Genomic DNA, 20,286 nt, shown 5'->3' with positions numbered 1-20,286 from the left:
TGTAGATGTTGTCTACCTGGACTTTAGTAAAGCCTTTGACACCATTTCCCACAGCATTCTCCTGGAGAAACTGGCTGCTCAGGGCCTGGGCGGGCGTACGCTTCGCTGGATGGAAAACTGGCTGGGTGGCCAGGCCCAGAGAGCGGTGGTGGATGGAGCTACATCCAGCTGGTGGCCGGTCACAAGTGGTGTCACAAGCTGGGGCCAGCTCTGTTTAACATTTGTATCAATGATCTGAATAAGAGGATTGAGCTCACCCTCAGTGAAGTTTGTGGATAACACCAGGCTGGGGGGGAATGTTGATCTGCTGGAGGGCAGGAAGGCTCTGCAGAAGGATCTGGACAGGCTGCATCGATGGTCAGCGCTGAGGCCAAGTGTATGAAGTTCAAGAAGGCTCAGTGCCAGGTCCTGCACTTGGGTCACAACAACCCCATGCAACGCTACAAGGAAGAGTGGCTGGAAAAGCTGCCCACAGAAAAGGTCTTGGTGGCATTGGTCAATAGCCACAGGAATATAAGCCAGCAGGTGGCCAAGAAGGCCAACAGCATCCTGGCTTGTACCACAAATGGTGTGGCCAGCAGGACAAGGGCAGTGATCATCCCCCTGTGCTCAGCGCTGGTGAGGCCGCACCTCGAACGCTGTGTTCGGTTTTGGGCCCTTATGACAAGACAGACACTGAGGTGCTGGAGCGTGTCCAGAGAAGGGGAATGGAGCTGGTGAAGGGTCTAGAGAATAAGTCTTATTAGGAGCGGCTGAGGGAACTAGGGTTGTTTAGCCTGGATAAAAGGAGGCTGAGGGGAGACATAGCTTTCTACAGCTCCCTGAAAGGAGGTAGTAGTGAGGTGGGTGTCAGTCTCTTCTCCCAGGTAGCAAGCAACAGGACAAGAGAAATAGCCTCGGGTTGTGCCGGGGAGGTTTAGATTGGATATTAAGAAATTTTTTTTCACTGAAGGGGTTGTTAAGCATTGGAACAGGCCCAGCAGTGGTTGAGTCACCATCCCTGGACGTATGACATGTAGATGTGGTGCTTAGGGACATGGTTTAGTGGTGGACTTGGCAGTGCTAGGTTAATGGTTGATAATCTTAATGATCTTTTCCAACCTAAACAATTCTATGATTCTGACATTTCTAATGACAGTTGTATAGATCCAGTTGCAGAGGTTGGATAGGGATTTACAAAGAAATGTTTGATCTTATTAAAAATCAAAAGGGTTAGACTTCTGTTCAAGTCATTCTTCTAGGAAAATAAAACTATGTTTTCCTTTGTCCTTCAGTTTGTGACCATCATCTTCTCAGAGGAAATCTTACAGCTATCAGTGTTTCCGAAGATGCCATAAAATAAAAAGAAAACATCTGAAAATATCAAGATACCTTTTTCTTTACTAAAACGAATATTTAATGGAAATGTAATTAATTATAATTTAACAAAACTTCTGTAATTCAAATAATTAACATTTTTATTACATGAATTAATATTTTACACAGATTTCTTGATGACTGAAAGATATTCAGTTGCAAGCAAATAATAGATCAGTCATCCAAGTGTGTTGAAATATTTCTGCAAGTACATCTACAGATGCTAGGCCAGGCCTAGCAGTAGCACATTATGCTGGCGCAGAGCTTGCAGGTGCTTCGCTTATGTGAATTATATTACTATGCAGCTCTGCTCTTGGGCATCTCTGCTCATGCTGTATGTTCTGCAGTGTGAGAGTAGTTTGCTGGTCCTGCTCCCTTTCCTCTGAACAGATCTGCTTTTCCATATGGGACATGATAGGTGGGTGTGGATGAGAGAGAAGAGGAGAAAAAGGAGAGGCAGGTTATGTGTGCAGTGACAACAAATAAGGGCAAAGTGTGCTTTAGGAGAGGGAAGGGTGCACATTAAGGAAGTGAAGGAATGGACATGTCCCAAGGGGAGAAGGAGGAGGCAGGGAGGCATGTCAGTGTCCTTTGAAGAGCCTCAGATGTCCAAGGTAGCCATCTCACATAGCACAGTGGCCAATTTGCCCCCCTCTGCAGCTGTGAGGTCATTTCAGAAATAGCACTGGTAGGCTCCAGAGGAAGTTACAGCCAGCTGTGGTCTACCCAGGAGACAAACATCACGACATGATGTAAGCACCCCAAGGATGAAAGCAGTAACCAGCAAGCATGCAAGATTCCTCAGGGCTCCTGTTGTTGACAGGTCTAGCTAAGGCATGGGGGACTATGTTGTTATTCCAGGAAACTTTAATGATTTTAGCAGTTGGCTTCCAGGGAACCTGGAATCTTTTATTTTTCTTCACAGTAATTGCAGGTTTCCTGGGAAGCCATGAATATATCATATCAAAATGCATCTGATGCTTAAGGTTTGATTTGATCCATTTCTTTTTACACACCAGTGTGATCTCTTGCTTAATTGCAAATATTCCTCTTTCCTGTAACAATTAAGAGATTTTTAGTGTAGCTTGTGTGTAATTTTATGCAAGTACCTGAGAGCCAGACTGCTAAGTCTGGTCCATTTCCTCTGAGAGGTTTCTTGCTATGGAGAAAGGAACTGCTTTTGTTTTCAATGTGGTTGAGAAAGGTGGGGGAAGATACATGTCAACATGTATATATCCCATATACTCAAAATTCTATGTAAAATATGTGTTTGTGTATATATAGAATCACAGAATCTTTTCGGTTGGAAAAGACCTTTAAAATCATCAAGTCCAACTGTTAACCCATCACTGCCAAGTCCATCACTAAACCATGTTGCTAAAGCACCACATTTACACATCTTTTAAATACCTCCAGGGATAGTGATTCCACCACCTCCCTGGACAGCCTGTTCCAATGCTTCAAGATTCTTTCAGTTAATTTTTTTCTCCCTAATATCTAATCTAAACCTCCCCTGGCACAACTTGAGGCCATTTCCTCTTGTCCTGTCTCTTGTTAACTGGGAGAAGAGACTTATCTCCACCTACCTACAACTTCCTTTCAGGTAGATGTAGAGAGCAATAAGATTCCCCCGAGCCTCCTCCTCTCCAGACTAAACAGCCCCAGTTCCCTCAGCTGCTCCTGGTAAGACTTGTGCTCCAGACCCTTCCCCAGCTTTGTTGCCCTTCTCTGGACATGCTCCAGCACCTCTACATTCCTCTTGAAGTGAGATGCTCAAAATTGAACACAATATTTGAGGTGTGGCCTCAGCAGTGCCTAATATAAGGAGACAATCACTGCCCTTGTCCTACTGGCCACACCATTTGTGGTACAATCCAGGATGCTGTTGGCCTTCTTGGCCCTCTGGGCACACTGCTGGCTCATGTTCAGCTGGCTGTCAACCGGCACCCCCAGGGCCTTTTCCTCCAGGCAGCTTTCCAGCTGCTCTTTCCTAAGCCTGTGGTGTTGTGTGGGGTTGTTGTGACCCAGGTGCAGGACCCGGCACTGAGCCTTGTTGAACCTCATACACTGGCCTTGGCCCATCATTCCAGCCTGTCCAGGTCCCTCTATGATAATAGAATATTTGTATATTGATGCATATTTGGAGTGTGAATACAATTTATGTTCTCATTCATATGCTTCTGTAATGGAAGTCTGTGTTTATATTAGATGTAGTCAAAGAATTGACCCAACCTATACTTTATGTTGTCAGACAGGTGTTTTCTAGGCAACTCTTGCAAATGTTCAAAACTAGCTCTGAAATTCAAGGAAATTAATTATGGTAGATTTCTCTTAGTGCTATCATTTTTAGGTCCCAAATAAACCTAGCAGCATGTTCCTGAACATCAAGAAACACTTTTTTTTTTTTTTTTTTTAAATTGAAAGGATGACTAAGCATTGGCAGAGGTTGCCTAGAGAGGTTGTGGATTCTCCATCCTTGGAGATATGTAAAAGCTGTCTGGACATGGTCCTGGGCAACAAGCTCTAGTTGGCCCTGTTTGAGCAGAAGGATTGGACTAGATGACCTCCAGAGGTCCCTTCCAACCTCATCCAGTCTGTGGTTCTGTGATTTTGCTCCAAATCAGAGCTGGTTTGTGCCTGTGCATGTTTAGTAAGAGCTAAAGAACTTCCCCTACTTTTTAAACATAGCTGTGATGCCCATAAAAGCAGTAAGTAAGGGAATGAAAATAGTTTTCTAGGAAGAGATGAATCCTCAAGATATTTCAGAGTGTTGATGTATCTCCTGTGCTGTTGCTGCCTGGGTTTGATTTGCTCAGGACTAATGTGTCAGGCCTTCCAACGTGAAGATTATTCATGTGGAAGCTGCTGCTGCTTTCCGTCTAGTAGAGATGTGCCAGGCAATTCCTAGGGCCTGCTGTAAGCTTTCTACTAACTTCTTAATTATCTTGGCAAGGCATGCCCTGTATTTGATCTAGCTTATCCATCCACTTGGATGACTTATAAAGTTGAATTTTCTGAATTGCAAAGGAATGTGAAGCACCCAGATGACATTGGCACTGTACAGCATGGGGGGAAGAGCTCCAATATGACAGGAAACCAATCCATCTGGTGCTTTTCATCTTGGTCTGCAAATAATCTGCGTGGTCTCATTGCCCATGCCTGTTCCTATGAACCTGTGATCCTTAAATCCTTATCCCAACTGTGTCAGTGCAATTTTGCCCCTTTGAGTTCTGTATATAAGTTTATGAGTTGCAAAGCAACTGGGAATGTCCCAGTGCAGAGAAATCTTCTAGATGTGCTAAGAGTCTTAGCTCTCTCCTTGCCCCAGCACCAGGAGGAAACAAGGAATTTCTGCAGTAGGGACCAGGTCTTGGAGATTACTGTATGTACTGTAAGCTAAGTCTCTTGTGGGGGCTTTGGCAGCAGTCAGTGCCAATTAGGTCCAGGTCCCCTGCTCCTGGGGCTGTCACCCTTATTTCCTTCTCACCTTTGTTCTGCTGCCTTCCCTGCAGCTTTGGAATGCCACAGCACTGGGGCTTCTACAGCTCAGTATGCGTGAGAGTTAGGGCAGATCCCTCTTTCCATGCACATGCATTGCATCTTGAGGTGTAAATCAGTGCAGTCCCATCACAGATTGAGCCAAATCTCTGCTTTACCCAGGTGTAAGAAAATGTAAATGTCAGGCTGACAGTATTTGCTGTAGAGTAGCTTGTGCAGCCTGTGGTTTGAAGCCTGTGGCTGATTCATAAGGCGTAGGAAGGTGATAGGAGACTTGATGGCAGCAAAACATCCTACCCTCTGGCCATGGCAATGGGAACATAACTTTCCTGACTGGCGGTGGCCAGGTGAAAGTATGCAACTAATAACAAAAATGATACAAGAAGGATAGTGACTTCTCTTCCCCCGCAACGGTAAGCTGTCCTTAGATTTTAAAATGGCTGAGAAACGTTGCTTTTAAGTGTTCAGCCTGCTAGCAGGGATGGATCCTGCAGGAAATAGCTGATGTGAAGCATAAACAAGTTTTGAAAATACACTGGCTAAGAGCTGACTGTGACCAACTGATACATGTAAGTGAGAATTACTGTTTGATGTTTTTAAATAGTGTTGAATTAAAACAGCCTTGCTACCGCTTTTGACTTTGTGGCCATGGCAAAGCCCAAGACAGGTGGCTGGCTGTTACAGGGGAGCCGTTCCCTGTTACTATTGGAGGTGTTGCTTTCAGCAGTGCTTGTAGGAATCCAGTTGCCTCTGTGGTATCTAGTCAGCGTGTGTTTTGAATGAGAGCACAAATCTTCTGGCAGGTGCGTGGTTGCAGGTACAGGGCTGGGGACCACAGGCAGAGCTGGGGCTGGAAAGGGCTCCTTTCCCCCAGCCAGCACCAGGGCTGCTCTGCAACTGAAAAAATGCAAGAGTAAATCCAAGTCAGATAGTACTGAGAGGGATTCTGGTTTCCAGGTTTTTTTCCAATAAAACCCCCAAATATTTCTATTTGGTGAGACAGGGAGGAAGAGGTTTGTGAGCGTATCCTCTTTACTGAATGGTGGAGCAGTTAAAGAACTAGTCCAGTCCTCCTGTTGCTACTTTGCCCAAGGAGGCGGCAGTTGAGAAGCCCTCAGCCTCTCCTCTTGAAGTTGTTCCACTTTGGATAAACAATTAACATTTACTAGAAGAGGGACTGGAAGCTCAGGAAGTCTAATGTCTCAAAAGAAGACCCGCCAGGCTACTGATTCATGCACACACGTGTGCTCACTCTCAATGAACAGTTAATGTTTTATTAAGAGTGGAGCAGATCCAAGGGGATGATTCAAATCTCCTCCCTGGATCCAATACTTGGCTTTCAGCTAATATGCTTTTTGTTTCATCAAAAATGTCATTGCTTTTACACAGCTCCTTCTTCTTCTCCTCATCTAAATGCCCTTCTTTGTTTCAGTTGATTTTTTGTTTTGTTACTTGCTGGACCCTGTCCTCTCCTTTGCTCCTTGACTCTGACAGCAGGAGATCTTTGGCTCCATTATATTTGAGATTAGCTGAATCTGTGGAAGGGCCATAGGTAGGTTTTCTTCAGAACCAAGCTGAGGAGGCCAATGGTGTTCCCATCTCCACACCATCTCCCAAGCATTCAGAACATATTGACCCAGCCCCATGCACCCTCAACGAGCCTGCAGACACTTGGCATGTCCCAGCAGCCTGCTTTAGAAATGAGCAGAAGTGGAAGGGTGTATTCAACACTCAATAGACTGATTTTCACCACTGTCTACCTTCTGCCTTTCTCAGGGTGGTTTTGAAGCCAAGGGTGGCAATTCCCAAGGGGAAACACAAATTACAAGTGGTAACCAGCATGCATGGGCAGCAGGGTCATGCCACATTGCTTTGCAAAGGGAGAAATCCTGAGGGAAATCCTAAGCTGAGGACCTATAAATCATCTTTACTCTGTGGAATAGGCTGGAGTTCCAGCCTAAACCTGAACCTAATCTGAACCCCACATGCCAACCGTTAGGGATTTCCAACTGCTTTTCATGAATGCAAGCTGTAACTTGGTCTACAGTTTCAACCTGGGGTTTTGTGCTGAGGTTGTAGATACATGTCTCTGCTCTGCTCACACAGTGGTATTAATATGCATGCCATTGCATAACATATCCTGATCTCTGGAGGTGGAGGTGGATGGAGAAAGTGGAAGTAGGGCTGAAACAGGTGAAGGAGACAAGGCTGTTTTCTCACCACTGGCTGTTGGCCTGACTGGTTGGATCAGTCACAACCTGGTGGAGAATTAATGACCACCCTGTGGCTGATAGTATGATCAGTGGCGCTTACAGGGCTGGTCACTAATTGAAATTCAGATGCAGCCAGGAACGTTATTTGTTAACCCTCTGCTTTCCTTTGTTCCATCTTTTAGTCAACATGTCCCTTCTAGCAACATGTCCCTGAAGACATCTCTTGTCTCCTTTACCTCCAAGTGGTGATAGGAGAGCTGCGTAAAACAATTGTAAAAACACCCATGGTAACTGGCTTCTTGTTTAACCGAGCCCCATCTGTTGCAAACCGCAGTGATTGTATTGATATCCCAGAGCCATTAAATTGTTCCATATGGGAAGCTTTGCCATGTACATAACTTTGCCCACAACAAAGCCTAGTGAAGGAGCTGTGATGTTAGGAGAAAACAATACAGATGAAGACAACAGTTAACATACTGGGAGAACACGTAAGCAGTCTGCCAGTTGTGAATTGTAAATTCCAGTTGCCCACCTTGTGTGTGTGTGTGTGTGTAGGAATATGAGTAATGCCAGCACCACGCACACCTCAGACCATTTGCACCAACTGCTTTGATTCATCTTGATAAAAGGGAGTTTCATGTTGTCTGCTGTTCATTGTGTGAAGCAAGGTGATTTTTGTGATTCAAAATGTTGCTTAACTTGGGGTGCCTGCCACCTCCTGTATATGGCTTTGAAAATTGATCTCAGTTCTAGAGTTCTGTTTTTTTTAGAGCACAATCATTATGTTCTTAACATGCTTTCCCAGTTTTGTTGTGTCCACACCCCATACCTCCCCCTCGTTGCCTCTGTTCAGCATGAGCTCTACTTCTTGGCTCTCTGAAGAAACTCTCTCTTGCAGGAAAATCTGTAACACAACCTACTACAGTTTCCACTGTTGCATATGGCTTTGTTTTATCCTAAGTAGCATTTGAGCTAACTGGGGCGATGCAAAATAAATTCAGGTTATGTTATCCAAGCTGGTTTAGACTAAATTTTGCCATGGTAGGGAGAGAAAATGAATGATGTAATTACATTGAGATTTAGGGGTAGGTTAAAGGGCAGGATCTCACAGGAAATGCAGTAAGAAGGAAAAGTCATTCCACTTTTGAAAACTGTAGCCAATGTTCCCTCCAAAACTCGGGGGCTGCCATTTGCCTTCTGTTTTGCCAGTGCTTTTATTAGTTACTTCGTAAAGGTGCCAAAGACACCAAGGAACCTGGAAGTTTTTGTTATAAGTGTGGCTTAACTCTCTTCTAGGTGTAGTGGCTGTGCAGGGAATACTCTGTAAGAAAAGCCAAGCAATGACATCTCAAAGCCTACTTCAGGATGGGGAAATTATAAGCTAGTAGCCCCCAGCTAAGGAAAGAAATATCTGAGCTGTATCACCCTCGTTAGGGAGTAGATGGTCACTCTGAGAAGTCTGGAGAAAGCAACCAAACTGAAACAAGCTCTGATGATTTTCTCATGTAAATCCATGCTGTACTGCCTTGCTGGCCTTTGGTCTGTGCAAAACACAGCCCACCTGCAGATTTTGCACATCTGGTCCCTACTGCTGCTTGGCTGACTTGGAAGTGTGTTGGGAGTGGAGATGCACAGGCTGTCTCCCACCGCTAGCCTTGCAGCACGCCTCTGTGTGTGACGCAGCTGGGAGTTTGGATGTTGGGTTGAAACCCAGGTCCCTTTTCAGAGATGGGGCTGGGCTCTTGAGCCTGCAGCTTCCACCCAATTTAACTCATGAAGCATCTCTGCCTCTTCCAGAACCCTGCTGCCTTTTTGGTGTCTTTACAGAAATCTTGCCCTCTTCTTTCCTAATAATACTGTCTCCTTGTAGAGCCTACCAGGATCAGGCAAACTGAAATGATTATGCCACCAGCAGGGTATAAAATTCCCATTTTTCATTAGAGATGTTGAATGTGTTTTGTTTTGGTTTTTTTGAGGGAAAAAAAAAAAAAAAAGAGCACCCAGTGGGGGATATGTTCTGGGAAGCTGGTGTTTTTTATGTGCAGGCCGAACTCAAGCCTTCCCTTTCAACAATTGAAATGCAATTAGAACAATACAGCTGCGACTCATTTGGGCTCCTCTCTGATGATCTATGATCTGGGTTAGGGGGGTGGGTTTGAAAAGAGGCTGCTCTGCACCAGCTCACAGGCCTATGGTGGATGTGTAATTTGCAGCTGCTTTCAGGATGCTTCCTAGTCTTTTCTTAACTTACAGACTTTCCAAGTAGCAGATATTTTAGGATTTTTCTGCAGAAAGTTGAAATAACTTTCTGCTCTTAAAGGTTTTTTTCTGTTTTTCCAGATCTGAGCAGCTCTTTGCATTTTCTTTCCTGTTGTAACTGTCACACTTTAACTTTTTTTTAAAAAATCTTTGTTAATGACTACATTTTTATGAGCCTGTGGGACACATTCCATGAGTACTTTCCTTTTCCTTCTGAACATGTGGTAACTCGGTTTCAAAAGATTGTCTTCAGCCTGCCAAGGTACTCTCAAAGGGATTTTTCCCATGTTTCGTGACAGCAGTGAACAGGCAAATCAAAACGCTGGGTTTGAAGAAAATCGGACACCTCTTAGAGGGAGAGATTCTTACTTAATAGACTTTCTTCTCTGAAGAATGGAAAGAACACAGACATTTCATCAACTGCATTTTCCCTGACAGATGAAGAAAATTCTTGTCACTGCTACAGTTCCTATTCTGCATGGATGTACTTCTGCAGGGGTTGTTCGGAGGTCTGTCCGTGCCCCACACTGTGGTATGAGCGGCTCTCATAGAGCTGAGGGACAGTGACAGACACCGCTGCCTGTGTGCTTGTGCTTCAACTCAGCAATGCTGCAGAGCAGATGGGAGAGCACCGTGGCAAATCCTGTCCTTCCTCTCTCAGTGAGGTTAATGAAAAACAACTTTCCACTCTTTTTCCAAAAGCTTTTTCATCTGGAGGTTTCAGTTTTATAGATTTTTTTTCTATCCAATGCCTAAAAGAGTAATCTAGAACAATTTGAAGTGCCACAGATTTCACAGCCCAGAATATGTCAACAGTTTTTGCCCAGGTACCTGCTTCTGCATGAATGTAATCTGCTAAACTGGAGATATTTCCCCATCTCGACACAGTGAGCAGCAAGGAGCAGAGACTCTGACCCTGGTTCAACTGAAACAAAGCTGAGGTTCCACCACCTGGAGGAGAGGAAGGATGACAGGGTTGCTGCTGACCCTCTCCTTCTTCCATGGGAAGGTATCTTCTCCTCCTCTGTTGAAGTAACATTGGCCAGTGGTCCCATTTCAGCAGCTCCAAGATCAAGTCCAGTGTGGGATCTCTTCTTCCAACTGCAGCCATGCTAACTGCCACATAGGCTGGAAAAGACCTAAGGAAGATCTTTGTTTGTTTAAAACATGTTGTTAGGCACATCAAAATAGAACAAGTCTTCCCATAATCAGAGATATAAGGGCAAAAAAATAACACAGAAACATGTTTATAGCAATCACTGTCCAGATAAAGATAGTCTGGTAAGCTGTCATTCTGGCTGGCAGATCAGCCAAAAAGCAGCCTGTTACTGCCATGAACCCGTGCTTGGGTTAGAAACTTGGGGGGATGTTTAGAGACACTCAGAGGGACTATTTTAAACAGGGTTTTGGCAATACTAATGGTAAAATGCCAGAAATACTTAATGTCCTCTCAACTTGCCTCTTGTTGACATCAAACTAGCACTTTGTAAAGAAGTGACTGAAAGATAGTGGTTGAAGGAAGATGAAATAAACAGACGGAAAAAATAACACTACACAGTTACTACACTACTAACACTAAAGCAGATAGAGTATCAAGTGTGCCCTTCAAAAATGAAAACAAAAAAACCCTCCAGTAAAAAAGAGCAAGAATACTTTATTGTGTTTTTAATATGTGAGCAGCAATAGTTTCTAAAATGATGTTTCAATTAGCTATGATTTATTTTCTGTTGTTACGCACTTTCCTTTTCCATGATTGTTGTGCTATATCCTATAATTGCATTCTAAAGATATTTCAGCCTGGGTTTTGAGTCTGCGGCTGTGCTGCAGCATCCCACCCGTGGTGCGAATGACACTGCTAGGCCACGCAGCATGTTCTGGTTGGTTTCTGAGATCCTTTCTGAACGAATCATTTTGGCCTCGAGAAGGCTATTTGTGAAATAAAATTTAAGGAGAACAGTTCTCATTCATAAGACCTCTCTTGCCTTTTAAGGAAGACCTGTACGGCCAGTTTTTCCCTTGTTTCCTATCAACATTTTTTCATAAAGAAGCTAAACTGGGGTGCTGCCCACCACCCTCTCCTCTGAACTGTCATAAAGGAGCAGGAACAGGCGTTGAAGTTCCAGCTGGCTAGTAAATGGAGTGTGAAAAAAAGCTTTACCTTTCTATTTTAAAACAGAACAGAGCTTTAAACTGCTGTACACAGAGAGATTATGGGCATTGAAACAGTAAAATAGCATATATCCTGTGTAGCAGATGGTGGGAGATGAATATTTCAGTCTTTCATAATTTTTACTCCATTTTCCTCAAGTGTTTTATATAGGTCCATTGAGACACCTTAATTGCTATAGGATACCCTCGCTCAGCAAAGATTTCCAAGATCATTGCCAGCTTGTAATACGGGGAAAGACAATACTTAATCAAAAGCAACATCCTTAAAACAAAGCCCGTCTTTCCATTTAAGTGTCTGATTGTACTCCAACAAAGGAATAAAGTTAGGGTACGGTGAGACAATTTTGAAATTCTATAGTTTTGGGCATGAGCGATGCTGCAGACTCCTGTCTTACTTACTGATTCAGCAAGCTCCAGTTCAGCAAGCGAAAAGGCAGAGGACAGCAAGGGCAGTGGAAAGCAGGTTCTGAACATGTAAGTTTTGTAACCCCAGACTGATACTTCCATCCTCTGTTGACAAACCATGGGTAGGCTCACGATAATACCAGTGGCACAGGGAAACTCACTGCTGTGTGTGTCCAATAAGATGAAGGAAAGGTGAAAAAAAAATAGTGACCTGAATATAGAGGGAATGTTGTTTCAGTGATGTTTTCTTTTTTATTTCTTTTGTAAAAAATTCTTGAAATGTTGTGATATTCAGCCTTAATTTTCTCCACAGATACAGTTAAGATACTCAAAAACAAACAGGGAAAACTCCTTCCTCCTGCAGGCATGTGAAAGATTGTCAGATTTCTGCTATTGGCCAACAGCAACGCTGAACAGGTAGCTGCTGCTCGGGGTGTAGCTAAATGAGCACAGGAGGATGTCAACTTGCTTTCTAAAAGCCCTCACAAGCTCCTGGAGTAGAAAAAGGGACCTCTCTGGGACGGGTGGTGCAGAGATTTTCTGTCTTTATTGAAAAGAAAGCACTGTAAATATTTGGTGATTATACCATGGACATGTTTTGGCCAACAGCCAAGTCAAATCCTGTTGTGATCACTAAGAAGTGTTGGGCAGGCCCGGTATGAAAGTGGAACAAACTGGAGTTTCTCTTTCAGAAAAACAAACAGAAATACCCCCTCAAAATCAGCAATTCCATCATCTTGCCCTTACATATCTGTTCTCAGTCCCCAAGAGAAACCTCTTTGATGCCATCAGGAACTCAGTGCACCTCTAAGGTGAGTCATTAATTAAACATGGTGTGCATGGTTTAGGAAGGAACCTAAAGGGGGGGAGAGAGACAGAGGTACTAGATGTGTTTGTGAAAAAAGAAACTGTAATCTGGAGACTGTTGCTGTCAGTGAAAACCTGGAATTTGAACTCCACCATCCTTTTAGAGGTTCATTGGCTGTAAAGCAGACTGCATTATCTAGCTTTCTATCTGGAGTGAGACTACTGCTGTAGCATCCTTGGAGGATGCACATTGTGAGGGGAGACAGAAGCCTACAACATGAAATTATTAAAACTCCAAACTGAATGTGCAAATATACCATTTCACGAAATGTATAGCTAATTAAACAGTAACGTCACAGCAGCTTATAATTTCAGCTTGAAGTCTGTTACTAGTCACACTATTTGTCTTTTATATCCCTGACTACTCTAAAAATCTTTTGGCATCACAAATCAGCATTATTCATCATAGTGCAGGTTCTCCAGTCCTTTTAGCCTGGGTCATAATCAAGTTTTCTGTAGGTTGTTTTTTTTTTAATATCAGGATACAAATGTCTAATCTGCTCATAATTTCTTTACTGTCCTCCTCAATATAAGTGTTTCTTTTGTATTGCTTTACAGTTCTGGTTTTACACGAGATTATGTTCTCCCTTTCCCTCCCTCCCAGGTGTGTACTCACTTGAGCTGCTGGTGTGTGAGAGAGTGGCTTTTCTATCTACAATGCTGAAGCTTGTGCAGATACAACCTTTGCTGTAAAACCAATCTCACAGTATTTATTTAGCACAAGTGTGCCATTTCCTCCTCTTAGTCCATGATATGAATGTAGTCATTCATATGTTACCACTGGAAACATTTGGGAGTTTCAATAGGATGATTTTTTTATGAAGTTACGCGTCCCTGGCAGGTGAGACTGCTGTAGCACAGGGAATTTACTCTTTCCATTTCCCCTCACTTCTTCTAAGTCACGTGTGAAAGCCAGGCAAAGTTTTTTCCGTGGCACAATCTTGAACATTAAGAAAGATGCCTGATTAATGCATGTGCACACACAGCACTCCAGAGATGTGCCTGGTTAACATTAATGCTGCTGTCAGTTATGAGCTTTCTGGAAGACAGGATGCTCAGCCATGCTCCGAAGCGCAGCACAGGCCATGCCTGGGGACATCCCTGTGGCATTCAGCCCTAAAGCAGGCATGAGAATGGAGTCTGCCTTGCTTTCTTTCCTGACATTTTTTAATGGAAGCTGAGCAAAGTATCATTTGTGAGTGTGAGTGTTTTGCTTGCTAGTGCTGTTGTTTTGGCAGCTGAGAAGACACCCACGTATGCTTGCTCCCATCAAAGGTAGCACCCAGGGAGTACAAGCAGATAGATATATGATCATGGACTACATGAGGGTGTTGGAACAGAGGACATAGCCTCTGTGGAGTAACTTGCAATCTCATGCATGTGCCTAAATTTAGGCATCAAGAACTAGCTGAGATGTCCCAGAATATCTGAGACATCCACACAGAGCTGGCAGCAATGACATAGGAACTGCAGGAGGTCCATGTCATGCTGGAGGCCAGGAGTCTCCAACGCTCAAGTGTCTGAAAGGGCACGAGAAGCCCAGCAGCTGAGTTGCACCTCTAAGCCAGGAGGCAACAGTGAAAATACGCTTCAGTCCTTGGCAAGCTGCTTTCTGTAATCAGTGTTTGTCAATGGGAACACAATTCAGCCTGAATCAGGCATTATTTTAGGATTTTTGGTTGCCATTCTGCCTTCTGTTGTGGAAACAAACATCTCTGTTATGTAGTTATGAGAGCCATCAGCTACAAGGCAACATTTGAGCCCACCTAGCAGGCCATGTAGACTATCTTAATGCCTCAATAGCAACAAAAATGTTGCAAACCAAGGCTTCCTTCAACACACTGTTTTGAAATAATAAGGGGATTTGTCTTGCTGATTTGCAGAAGGAATGTGTTCCCAGCTAGTTTTAAGGCTGCGGCTTGCCTTGTCCCCTCAGGGATGGCTGTTCAGTTTCTGCTGGGGAAGATGGATTGTCCTCGTTCCCCCTTGGTCTGGCCAGGAGCTCAGCAAACATGCAGAGTTGATAGCCTCTTTCAGGTAGTTCCTCGCCTGTGGATTGACACCACAACTCAAAGCCTCTCCTGTTTTCTGCTTCTCATCCCCTTCCCCCTCCCTGTCCCCATAAACGTGACAGGCGGCGCTTTGTTATACAAACTCTTCTGCCACAGCAGAAACATCTGTAGCCAGACCACTTCTGCAGAAATGTCACTTGGGGGAATCGCTCTTCATTTCTTGAGCAACCTCCCTTTCAAGCCCTCGGAGGAGCCAGGGAGAGAGGGGATGCTGGGTTTGACAGTTCTGTGTTGTTTTTCAGGGATTTTGCAGAAGAATGTTGTGTCTGATTTTGTGGATTGTCAAAATGAAGCCAGATGGCAGTGGATTAAGTGTAATGCTGCTTTGTTGTTCTTGGGTTCACAACTGTGCTTCCCCTTGAGCAAGGGAGCTCTCCCCACACAGTAGCCCCAGCCCCATGTGCCCCTGGCCACCGAGCACCCCTTCCCATGGGCTCCCAAAAATGCTGCCCTGGAGGTGGGGAGAGGGGAAGCTTTATTTTGGTGAGGACTGCTAATTGGAAACTGCTTACCTGATATTTTTCATGCCTAGATTATTCACCGAGAGCCTGTTTGCTGTGCTCTCCATCCAACAAAATACAGGTATTTTGCGATTGCAGTAATTGCAGTAATCGGTTTTCTTGCTGAAGTGAAGTTGCTGGGCGAGCAGCTGAGCCAGTGAAGCCTGGTTTCTTACAGATTTGTGTCTGGTAGCTGGATTTCCTGATGTTTAGAAAGGCATGAGTTCGATTGAAGTGTTTCCCATGAGGCATTCAAGTATTTCAAGCTTTTTGTTGATTCTTCAGTATCTAATAAGGGATGTATTTATGCCTCGACCTTCCTCTCTGTGTGAATGCTTAATGGGGTCTCTTTCCTTTACCACTCTGCCTTATTTTCTTTACACTTACGGGGACATAACATCTTTAAGATTGTTATCCTTTGTCAAAGTTAGGATACTGGAAATAGCCACGGGGATCTGAAGATACAGAGGGAGGCATCCAGGCAAGTACAGAGAAATTGGATTAAGGAGACATTATTAATTAGGGAGAAGGAGGATTTAAATTTGTGATGCTGAGTATTTTCTAATTTCTTAATTAAAAGTAGACAGACAGACAAATTTCCTCTTAAAAGGATCATTCTTCTGTATATTCTGTCCCCTCAGCATGAACACCGTTTTTTTTGCAGGGTAGCTTTTGATAGTTTGGGCTACAAAGCGCTGTCCTGTCACTCACTCAGAGCCTTAAGAGGGCTGCTCAGAGTCTGCTTCTTGTGCTCAGCATCAACAGATCAGTGCGATTCCCCCCAGCTTATAAAAACGCCAGCAAAGGATGCCATACATTTTTCCTTTCAGACTGCACCATCATTTCAACCATAAGCTTAATACTTTCCATTTTATTTACTCCTCCATGCATTTTCATTGCAATTTCACTTTAAAGCAGCAAATTGTATTTTGTAAAAAATCTGTACTTCTTCATGTAGACTAGCAAAGGTCTGTTCTGAGTTTGTTCTAAAGTCCTTGTGCCTGGAAAGCATTCTGACAAAACCTGCTGCCTTGATAACAGAGGGGAAACCACAAGCCAAGTCAGTGTTGCTGCTTTGTTGTGCTCTGTCCTGTTCTTCCCCGGGGTAGCTTCTCAGCTGCTTAGAAATTTGTCTGAAAGTCAGCTGTACATCAAAACTGTTCGGAGTAGCCTTCTTCAGTGAGTCACCATCCTCTGTCTTTGTTGGGAGTCAGCCTTTCCAGCATGTCTTTCCTGTCATGCACAAAGTCCTGTACAGATCCATGTAATGTTGAGTTCTGCATTTCCTTGTGCAGAGCTGATCTGATCTCAGCTGCTTAGCTTGCAAATTCTTTGATGTGCAGACTGTCTGCATGGCTTGCACAGCACAGTCTACCCTGACAGTGTTTAGCAAAAGAAAGTGGGGGAGAAGAAGGGCTGCAATTAGGGTAATGTTTGCTTTTATATTACATGTTGTTATAGTGTAGAATATAACAATTTTACAATGAACAGATATTACCAAGATGCTTAGAAAGATTGGGGTTTCCTAATCTTCAGTTCAGTGACTTTAGAGATAATTTTTTCCTGATTCTTGAGGAGATACCCTGGTGATGTAAAGGGAATTTTTCAAAGAATTTGAGTCCTAGGACTCAGCCTGTAACCTCTGCATTTCACCTTCTGCCTTGGTGGTCCAGCGGGGGTGGCCCCAACATCAATTCTGAGCGTACTTTCATCTTCCTCGTACTACACTGCACAGTCCGGAAGGTATAAATTAGACATATTCAAGTATTCCACTGATGTTCTTAGTCTATTTTAAGCGGAAAAATCACTAATTTTCTGTTAAGCAGAAATAAGTTTGGATGTGCTTTTGTTTTTGTTTATTCTCAGAAGTATTTTTCATTTATATTGTGAGCTTCTCCCCCTCAAATTCTTCTCCTGTTTTTCTTTACTGTATCCTGTTGTAATATTCCCTTTGGAAGGTCTTTTAGAGAGTATTTTTTTACAGATTCTAAAAACTTCCTTCCTGGCATTTGCATTCTCTCTTCAGATGTCAAAATCAAAGATAATGGTCCATTGCTGGTGTTTTGGGAAGGGAGGGGTAGGCAAGGGAGTTTGCAGTCTCCACACAGTCGGCAAGTCAACGTACTTTACGTGCAGTGTGAGGGACTTAGTGTGTACCAACAGTAGTTCACTGTTAGCCAGTACAAGGAGGAGACATTGAAATTCAAAGCAAGCATTTTAAAAATTGTCAGTATTTTCTGATCCATTTCCCCACATACAAAGCAAACAGATCTCCCAAGGAACTTTGTGAACACGGTGCAAATCTAAATACGAATGGCGATTTTGTCCACAGGGCATGAATATAGACTTGTTCTGTCAGCAGCAGGGATACGTCAGGGATGCTCTGAACAACTGCTTCAGCCTGAAGCCTTTGACAGATAATAGCAACCCCGTTCATGTACCCTTAGTAAGTACCTCATACAGTGTAAGCTCGCAGCGCCGCTTCCCCAGAAAAGCAGCAAGAGGGGAGGTTGGTAGCGTGAAGCACAGGTATGTCAACACTGAACCTGTGGAGATTTGGGTTAAACTGCTGCCATCCTATCATATACAGAAATAGTCTGGTGGCTTTGCTGTCCCAGATCTGGAATGTTTCAGCTTATGTGGTCTACAGGCCTAAAACTACAACACTAAAATGTTGTCACATCAGTGTTATCAGCTGAGGATCGAGTAGTGGAGCTGTGGGTAAAGTGCTTTAAAAAACTTTCTCCTTCACATGCCTGGGTCAGACCCTCATTTTTACCTTTTTAGGAGTTAAAGATGTTCAGCAGAGATTCTCCAGGTATAATTAGGCTAGAAAAAGCACACAAAATACTCACTGAGGACATCAACAGGCACTGAAAGCTGAGGTTATGGGTTTTTAATGTCAAATATGTCTTATCTTTACTTTGCTGAAGAGCTTTTTGTGGTTTTGCTGCAGGCCATAACACACTGAAAGAGAAAGTGAACTACAATACTGACCCAATAATATGAGATTTTTAAGTCAGCTAAATAGACTTTCTTTGTTTCTTTTAACCAGTTTGAACAGAGTTGCCACTTCTAAGGCATTTCATGGTACAATGCATAAAAAAAGAAATGTTTTCTCAGGGAGCTCTCATTTGAAGTGATACTTCAGCATTCACATTGAGGACTGCAGACAAAATCATTAATAATAAGAATAAATATTTACATTAGAAAACGAACTTCATTCAACCTTTTGTTGAATTCTATATACATGTATGCATTGTATATAATACATGATACAGTTATATATCCATTTTTTATGGCTTTTGAAAACATGCAAGATCTGAAATTTCCAGTGTGGAAACCAAGTATAGTTAAACAAACAGATCCATGACCACCAAAGCCAAAAAATTCTGTTTTGCTGTAGATTCATGAGTGCTGTGAGCTCCAAGGGGAGATTTTCCTGCTGTTTGGACATTTAAGACTTCTTTCTCATGCTAGGAATGGGAGCTCTGCATTTTAGTAAGACATTCTCCGTCAAAGTTTTCTCCCAGTGAAAATGCGATCAGTCTTTCATCTCCGCCTGAAAGCTTACCTGCTGTCACCAAACTTGTTTAATTGCTGTTGAAAGCCTTTCTCATCAGATGTGGTTGAAATTGTTCCTTGAATCCAAAAGTCATTGTGGGCTCTGGGAGATGACAGGTACACAAGCACAGTTATGTGAGCTGCTGGAAACTTAAAATGCATTTTCTGTGTTACAGAATGAGGGCAGAAACCCCTGAAAGGCCAGGGCTTATACTACATGGGGAAGGTCAGCAAACCAGCTGCTCTTCTATCCACTGTTTTTAGGCCTTTGGCTTTGTAAGTAGACCACTTTAGCGTAAAGTAGCACTTAGGTTTAGGTTATGTCTCTGAGCTGAATGCTTTTGTTTATTGCCATCTCCCAGTTTGCAATAGGCACTGCTAAAGATGTTCTCTGTGTGTAGGTATAACATGCTATAGGCTTCCTTTGTCTGTATGTGGGTATGTTTGTGTCCTTAACATCTTCTGTTTCTGATGTAATCTACACTATGCATTGCACTCTACCTTGGAGAAATGAATTAGCAATTTAAGCAATCGGCATGTAAAAGGCGTTGTGCCTAGACTGATGCTCAACTCATTTAGTAAAACAAAGAGGTAATTTGCAAGATGTGCACTGTTCCCTGTTCGCTGAGCTTGCTGGGTCAGCAACACTCTGTGCCTCAGTCTCCAAGCAACAACGTGTTCACGTTGAATGTGCTGGGCTGCTCAGGAAACAGTATACTGAAAACACCTCGTCTTCCTCAAAGCGGCCATTTTCTGGGTGTTGTCTCCCACCAGCTGATAACTTTAGTGTTTTTGTGTGTGGATATACTAGAACTTAAGTGAGTGTCACCAAAGGAACACTTGCATACCTGAAAGAACATCATTCTTTCAGTGGTAGCAATTAGTCTAATAAAAGATACCTTTTCACGCAAGGAGAAGATCCCTTGCCTCTCTGAGATGAGAGCAGAGGGCCCATAGTATCCTGACTCAAATTTACATCTTTGCAAGTTCCTGTGGTGTGCATGGAAGTAACCTACTTCATAAAATGGGCCCTGGTTTTCTTTAGATAGTTTGCACAGGTTTTAGACACTTGAAGGGACCATCCATCAAATGTTCAGTGCAGCCTGTGGGGGCTGAGTGAAACCTGCTTCCCCAAAGAATTTTGTCCTTTTAAGACAAGGCAGGTACCAGCGCGGTAACGCTGCCTGATCCCAGACAGTCTCCGCAGAGCCTGGTAGTTTGCACTGTGTGAAAAAAGGCAGCTACAAGTGAGTAACTGTCAGACATGCAGATATTAAGGCATTTCTTCCTCCTGTGTGAAATACATCCGTGTCTCTCTAGAGAGTTTCCATGACCAGCTCAGGCCAGTGCTGAGCCTGCAAGGTATTGCAAGTGTTGCAGCAG

The 20,286-nt window shown here is 43.4% G+C and overlaps 1 protein-coding gene across 5 annotated transcripts in view; it reads left to right on the top strand.

Moving 5' to 3' along the window:
- The window catches only part of LNX1 (ligand of numb-protein X 1), a 239,696-nt gene that overhangs the window by 127,049 nt on the left and 92,361 nt on the right, over positions 1-20,286 (top strand). For 3 of the 5 annotated variants that reach the window (XM_080385981.1, XM_080385979.1, XM_080385977.1), the window contains exon 1: positions 215-20,286. This exon is cut by the window's right edge. The exons of 1 other annotated variant lie outside the window; for it this stretch is intronic. The gene's annotated coding sequence lies outside the window, so the exon portion shown is untranslated. Of the gene's footprint in view, positions 1-214 lie in introns of those variants that run through there. One more of the 5 variants, XM_080385982.1, reaches the window with a different exon arrangement.

This window comes from Falco punctatus (assembly GCF_963210335.1).
Source record: "Falco punctatus genome assembly, chromosome: 1".
In the NCBI taxonomy this organism is placed as follows: domain Eukaryota; kingdom Metazoa; phylum Chordata; class Aves; order Falconiformes; family Falconidae; genus Falco; species Falco punctatus.
The sequence above is the reverse complement of the archived record's forward strand: the minus strand, read 5'-3'. Positions and strand labels throughout refer to the sequence as shown.